The sequence below is a fragment of the Strongylocentrotus purpuratus genome, unplaced genomic scaffold, assembly GCF_000002235.5.
Source record: "Strongylocentrotus purpuratus isolate Spur 01 unplaced genomic scaffold, Spur_5.0 spur5_scaffold_2, whole genome shotgun sequence".
NCBI lineage: Eukaryota > Metazoa > Echinodermata > Echinoidea > Camarodonta > Strongylocentrotidae > Strongylocentrotus > Strongylocentrotus purpuratus.
In genome coordinates, this window is record NW_022145605.1 from 18,286,900 (window position 1) to 18,295,464 (window position 8,565).

The window sequence follows — 8,565 nt, forward strand, 5'->3', positions numbered from 1 at the left end:
CATTTTTGTTTCTTTTGTATTCCGCTAATGGCTGGCCAGCTTAGTAAAATTTATAGCAGTAGTTTGGCTCAAATGGAAACTTAACATCTGAACATAGTGCACTGCATTAAAATGGTTAAATAAAACAAAAGACTCCCTAACCTTATTTCTCCAGTAATACCAATTGTGATGGAATACGGACTCAAAGGATTTATGTGAGTTCTTGTTTAAACACGTTGTTGCAATTCAATGATGAAACAAAGGAGATATCCGTTTAACTCATGTTGGTTCTTTTATTGTGACGCTGTCGTGGACCATCATTAGAAAGTGAAGAGAGATTCGACAACTGTGTGGGATAATTCCTGCAAAATACAACAATGAAATCACTAAATACATGTTCTTGCAATACGTTTAACACTTAGGTATCCAATTTCCACATATACCCAAGTTCCATTCTTGTGTCAGTAAATCTAAATTGTATAGTTATAATAATTTGCCAAGTTTGGATAAACCACAAATCTTTAAAGAAGCATAAATGCATAACCATAGACAAAAGAATAATCAATAACACAAACAAGAAACTTTCCCAAGCCCTAAAACGAGACTAACAATCATGAACTTATCACGTTATCTCTAAAATGATATTCATCCGCACATTAAATCATGCGTGAAGAGGTTGTCGTAACTAAGATACCTTCATGCTGTCCTGGTAGCAGCAGTCCAGTACATAATGGGACTTGTAACATGTGTCTACAGCCTCAAGGAGGGAGTTGGCTGGTACAGCCTTTGGCTCAATGATGGTGAAGACGTGTTGTGGCTTCAGGATATCCTCTGCATACAAGCTGAGGATGAATGGCTGGGCCTCTCCTTGACATCAATGTTTTCCAGATAGCTCATCATGTGTGTGCTTTCCTGCATGTTGAGAAGCAAGATCACAGGTACACATTTCAAATAAAGCCTTGACGTTTAACAACAAAATTGACAACACACTACATGAAAATATTTCCTCACTCATTACAGATCGAGTCACAAAATTATGCCCTCTGAAAAAGTATCCCACTAATCATAACAATAATACACACATATCTACTCCCACACTACTGTAACTGGATTGCAGTGGCGTGGGATGGGAATAAAACCAGAGGGACAATACACTTGCTGTGCACTTGTAAGTTGACAACTATGTAAGTCATGCTGCACTACATTAAATTTTCGTACAAAAAAATATCTGCAGAAATGCATTTCTGAATGAAAAATACGAAATCTCTTTACTAGTTAATAACGCGATATTGCAATTTTCAGTATTCGATTATCACCAACGATGATATCATGATATCACAGTATATCATCTTCCAGAGAATAATCCTCTTACAAATATTTATAAGACTTTTTTTTTAGTTCTTTTAAAGAGCAAATGATTTGTTTCCCCACATGGCAGATACCTACAGCATGCGATGAAAGTCGTTACATAATTATATTGTATGTCTTTCTAATAATTTTCTGTCAGAATAAAGTAGTGAACAGCTTAAATCATTCTAAAATTGCAATATTGGATAACAATTTTTTTAAACCACCAAAGGTAATATATATAGGATATTAACAAAATCCAGTATTGATTATTGATTGATTTTTCAGTATCGCAATATCTAAATATTATTGTAATATCATGCAGCCCTACTTGTTAATGAAATTTTTGGACCAATATAGGTTTGCACACATTTCTCAATAAGTCAGATCAACAGCTTTATATTTATCTCCCATTGAAAGTGAAAAATTGTAAAAATGTACGCACAAAACCAATGGACTGGTGTTCTCTCTTTGTGTCAAGTCCTTCTTTGAACCCCTTCTCTGTTGTATGTTGTCATTGTTCTGTTCTCTGTATTCATCTGTGTATGTATCTGTACTTGTCCACATGTAAAACTGTTTTTTTTTCTGTGTATCCATGCAGGACGCTTCTATCGCCCAATTGCTTGCTTATTGCTACAAACCCAAAACCGAAAATGCAATGATATATTGAGATCTTGACTGTACTTTAATGGCCCAGTTAGCTGATATGCCATTCTATTCTTCAAATGATGATGACCTTTTTCATTCATTTAACCCTTCATCAACAAATCTCACGAATGAGTATTCTTCAACTAATGTAGCGTATAACCAGTTTGTAGCAAATAATATAAACTCATCGACAGAAATTTTAGATTTTTTCCCTGATCATGACCAAATTCAAAGCCCTTCATCCGAATATGTAACCGAGTCCCAATTTAAAAACCTCGTTAAGGAATTTGCTATAGACACATTTTCTCTTTTGCATTTAAACATTAGAAGCTTAAATAAACACTTTGAAGAACTGTTATTATGATTAGATAAACCATCCAAACAGCCATTTTCCATGATAGGACTTACGAAAACCTGGTTATATCCAGTGAATCAAACCTACCATTTGCATTAGATGGTTATGATCTTGTTGTCAATAATAGAAAAAATAGACCTGGCGGGGGTGTTGCATTGTTCATTTCAAACAGTTACGACTATTCAATTCTAAATGAAATTAATGTAATGAACGAAACACTGGAGTCTTTTTTTTTTATCGAAATCATTGTTCCAGATACTAAAAATATAATCATGGGTATTATGTATAGACCTCCAAGTTGAAATTTAAATGATTTCATAGTGAACCTTATAGATTTACTAAAGAATCCACTTTTTATAAACACAGATGTTTTCATAATGGGAGATAATATTGATATTTTAAAGCATAATAAAAACAATATATCTCATGAATTTCTTGAAATATTTTTGACTGCCTCGTATGGCAAATCACTCCGCCACCCTTATTGATAATGTTTTTTGCAATACTCTTCCTACCCCAGACTCTTCTGTAATTCTGTCTGATATAACGGATCATCTTCCTATTATGTCACATTTTACCCGCATTCATTAGTTAATCATCACAGACCATCAAGACGCAGACCTAACCATGAGAACATTGCCATTTTTGGCGCATCTTCAGACTCTGCTGACTGGTCGTGTGTTTACGATAATAATGACGTAAATTTATCTTTAATAATTTCCTTAACATATTTTATGATCAATTAAATATTCACATTCCTAAAGTTAAAGACAAAGGAACTACTTACAAAAAATCACCGAGACTTCCGTGGATTTCTAAATCACTTTTACGTTCCATTAACAGAAAAAATAACTTATACTATAAATGTTAACTGAAAGGTACTGAACAGACAAAAGCTAGATACACCAGTTATAAAAATATTTGAACTAAAACAATACGATTAGCAAAAAAAAAATACTTTACGAAGCAGTTAACTTTATATTAGAACGATATTCAAAACACATGAAAGATTTTAAAACAACCAATGAATTTATCCAATAACAAATCAGATATAACTAAAATTAGGTATAATGATGATATTGTCGAAGATCCTGAAAACATAGCCAATACTTTCAACAACTTTTTATCCTCTTATAGGGACAAACTTGGCTGAAGGTATTCCTCCTTCAGCCAAACATTTCTCTGAATATCTAGGCACACCCAACCCCAATACTATTTTTCTTACTCCTATAGTTAAAGAAGATATCATTGATATTGTATGTAATTTGAATAACAAAAAGAGTCCCGGCTATGACGACATTAATAATTTTTATTCTAAAAGGTGTAATATCTTCAATTGTAAATCCTTTAGTACACATTCTTAATCTATCGTTACTTAATGGACAAGTCCCAGATAATATGAAAGTCGCAATAGTCATACCCCTGTACAAAAAAGGTGATAAGATGAATGTCAGTAATTATCGACCAATCTCTTTATTATCCTCCTTGTCGAAAATTCTAGAAAAAGTTGTTTATCGTAGAACTGTTTACTTTTTAAAAACTCATAGTATTTTTTCCAACTTTCAGTTTGGATTTAGAGAAAAACGTGATACAGAACATGCCTTATTGAATTTTTTTGACAAAGTAGCGCATGCTTTAGACAATTCTTCTCACCTGGTTGGCATCTTCCTGGACTTCTCCAAGGCCTTCGACACCATCAATCATGACATCTTATTATTCAAACTTTCTCATTATGGGGTGCGTGGGAAGGCCTTGGAGTGGTTCAGGAGTTACTTATCCAATAGACGACAATATGTATTCTTGAATGATCATACTTCCAATATGCAAAACGTAAATTGTGGAGTACCGCAGGGAAGTTTGTTGGGCCCTTTATTGTTTATTATTTATATAAATGACTTTTGTAAATAATCCGATACCCCCTTGGAAGTTGTATCATTCATTACATTTTTAGGCACAACTGTTGATAACAAACTCTCGTGGAAATACCATATAGATAATACATGTAAGATCATTTCACGGAATATTGGCATAATAAATAAACTTAAATTTCATTTTCCGACATCATCCCTACTCATGCTTTATTCATCTTTAATTTTACCATATCTGAATTATGGAATACTTACTTGGGGCAACACGCAGCAAACTCTATTAAATAGACTGTTATTATTATCTCTTGTTCATTCTACCTCCAATATGTTTTCAGACTGTTTACAAAACAATATCATGTTTGTCGATCAAAGTTCTTTGTAGCTTGATGCCTCATGGTAATTTAATCAATCTAAGCAACAATTTCAGAATTTTAGCGACAATCGTTCGCCATTGCTGCTCTTTAATACTATTATGACGTGCAGTAACAAATTGAAATTTCAGAACTCATGATAAATATTAAAGAAAAGGTTGAGTTCTGGGAAGAGGTTAAAATTAATTTGTGAGCGTTACTCATTCTTATTATGCAAGTGTGGAAGAACATCAGATAAGACATGTTCCCTGAAAAGCATGGCTCTTCAAATGCCTTCATATTCTAAATATGCATGTAACATCGTAAAAATCGGGGGCCGGCTTTTTACGCCATGTGTTCGTGTAGTCCCATATACATCTTTCTGTGTGCAGTGTTTGTAACTTTACCAAGACTTGGCCAAATTTCTTATCATTTTGATGATTCCAGAACCTTGCAATACACACAAATTCTTATATGCTAGATGATCAACCTTTTCTGGTCGGTTCCACATCGTTTCTTTCACAATGCAATCGCATGACCAGAACTCAACTTCATCTTTAACAGTTGATTCTACTTGGTTGATTCAATTGTTCGGGTTATTTAGCAGAACGAGATAGAAATTGATATTCTCATGGCTAACAACTTTGCGTTAGTAGTTATTCATCGTCTCTACAATGCTATTTGAACAATATTTGGTGACAAAAGACGGCATTTCTATGTAGCGTCAAAAGCCATCAAATAACGAAAACATGGCAGATGAAAAGATTCTCAGTACTGGGTCTGATTTAAAGGAAACTTAATTTGAACCCGGCCATATTCTGTCTCTCTCTCTCTTTCGCTCTCGTTTGTCATTGCCTTCATTTCCCCTCGTTTCCTTCATTCTTACCACGGAATATGTAATGTGTATGCACGTGTATGCCTCAATCATTGAGAATATACTCACTAATATCGCTGAAATGATTCTTCTCCTACCCCTTTTTCTTCATTTACTTCTTCTTAGTATTTGTAGTTGTAGAAGTAGTAATAGCAGCAGTATCATAATAATCATTATTATTATCATTGTTATATTTATTATTATAGTAAATATCATAATTATAATCATTATTATAGTAAGTATGTGTTATTGCTATTATTCTTATAGTTATTTGTATGCTTCTTCTTCTGACCATTATTATCGTATACACAATACGTCATGTGCCAAGAATTTATTGCTATGATACATCCAAGATGTCTACCAAAACTGAAAAGCAAATATTATCAAGCCAAAAGAAGGAACATTAGAATTTCTATTTTATATTGAAATAAATTATATTGGAGAAATAAAAAGAGAATACAATCATGATTTTGGAACTAGGGGATTAACATGGACATAATGCACTTGTTTACATGACCACATTATCTCTTATTCATTCTACCTCCAATTTTTCAGACTGTTTTCAAAACAATATCATGTGTGTCGATCATAGTACTATGTAGCTTGATGTCTCATGGTAATTAAGCAATCTAAGCAACAATTTCTGAATTTTAGCGACAATCGTTCGCCTTTGCTGCTCTTTAATACTATATTATGACGTGCAGTAACAAATTGAAATTTCAGAACTCATGATAAATTCGTTTAACAGTTGTTCTATTGTTCGGGTTATTTAGCAGAACGAGATAGAAATTGATATTCTCATGGCTAACGACTTTGCGTTAGTAGTTATTCATCGTCTCTACAATGCTATTTGAACAATATTTGGTGACAAAAAACGGCATTTCTATGTAGCGTCAAAAGCCATCAAATAACGAAAAACATGGCAGATGAAAAGATTCTCAGTACTGGGTCTGATTTAAAGGAAACTTAATTTGAACCCGGCCATATTCTGTCTCTCTCTCTCTGTCGCTCTCGTTTGTCATTGCCTTCATTTCCCCTCGTTTCCTTCATTCTTACCACGGAATATGTAATGTGTATGCACGTGTATGCCTCAATCATTGAGAATATCCTCACTAATATCGCTGAAATGATTCTTCTCCTACCCCTTTTTCTTCATTTACTTCTGCTTAGTAGTTGTAAGTAAAATGCAGAAAACTTTGTATTTGGACCAATTCAGCAAAAGGTAGAGTATTGCAAAAAATGATTTTCGCGTAAAAATTGGATTGCATAAAAGCATGGGTAAACTGATGCCATTGTAATAATCGATGTTACGTGCATAACCTTAGGAATGATTAAAAAGCTCACAAAATTTACATTTCACCCTTATATTTAGGAAGATATATCAAAGAAATAGAGAGGGAGAAAGAAGGAAAGTGAGAAAAGTGAGAGAGGGAGGAGAGAGAGAGAGAGAGAGAGAGAGAGAGAGAGAGAGAGAGGGTAGGGGGGGGGGGGGGGGGAGAGAGAGGCGGGGGGGGGGGAGGGTGACGGTATTCATCTGTCCTCATAACAGACAGACTAAAAGAGTAGGTGGAGTCACGTTTTATATTTTACAAACACTATCATATAACGTTAGGCTAGATGTTCACGTTTTGAATAATTGCGCAGAATTACTTAGTGGTGGGTGTGGCCAGGGGGACCCCCCCCCCTTAGAACATGCCAGACGGTCAATTTGTTATGTGGAGCTATGCGATTTTTACATCTGTGCACATGAAAATTGGTTTCCTTCCCAGCTAGGTTGAACCCCCTTGCTCCCGGTCTAGGACCCCCCAGGAAATGAAGGAGTCTGAAAATTTGAACCTCATCATTTTTGGCCAATTGGGACCCTTTTGAAGCCAAAACAGTCAAAAAATCAACTTTGGCACAAAATTCCTACGGGAGCTGTTTCAGTGACATACCGTACCACATTAACATGGTTTGAAAGTCCTAGCTTTATATATTGATTGCGAAAAAGCGTGCGATGTCATAGAATGGAATGTATTGTTTCTGAGCATACAGAATTTTTTTTTTAAAGAATTTATTTTACGGGTTTCACTGCTATGTACAAATATTAACAGTTGTGTGATAGATATGGGTAATCATCTCAAGCTTTTTATTTACAGAGAGGTATAAGACAAGGCTGACTTTATCGACTTTAATTATCCTTATTGGAGCCGAAGTCCTTGGATTGCTGATTCGGCAAGATAGATTTATTAAAGGCAAATGATGTCGAAATACGAGTCAGTATACTATTAAAGTAGGCTGATGATAATGTCATCTACTTATATGCTAGAGAGTTAAACTAAAGAAGAGCATTTGATATTTTGTCTTCTTTCACACAAATCTCTTGTCTGAGAATAAATGCTAAAAAGAGAAACATAGTTCGTTTGGGATCATTCGAAGGAATACTATGTGAAAATATAAATTTTAATTGGATTTCAGACAGTATTTGCTATCTTGATATAACTATTCCAATTGATGTGCCTTGTAACTCATATGATCTTAACTTTGAAAAAAGTTGAAAGAAACCGAAATGTTATTAATGATTTTAATGTTATTAATGAACAAATGTTGTTATATTCATTCATTTTCTAAATCACAGTTTCAAAACATTACAGACAAAAATATTGAAATTGCACACAAATCATAAAACATTGAATAGCTACATACCAAGATATTTAACTTTTTTAAATTTGTGTGATCGATATTTTTCATTTAAAAAGGTCGCTTCTAAGACACAATGCCAGTACAAACAACATACCAATGGTTTTGTCAACAGTAAGGCTAATTTTATAACGACCTAGCCCATTTTACGTTGATCAATTTGTTATCATTACCGACACTTATGTTAACAAAATAAATTAGTGTCATCGGCATATTTAAAAGACACTATTTTCAGTATTACACTCGTTTTACCAGATCATAATTAGGCCTACAGTAAATGATAAAAAAGAGCCGGCTTACCGATTTCCCCTCGTCATCGACGAAATCATGGCCGTGATCATTGTTGAGGGGAAGACATTTGTCATCGATTGTCTTCGTGAATACAGCGACAGCTAAACAGAGCAACAGTACGGAGCTCAGGTAAACCCCTTGCATTGCTTTTTATTTTGTTCCAGCGTTTCGGCA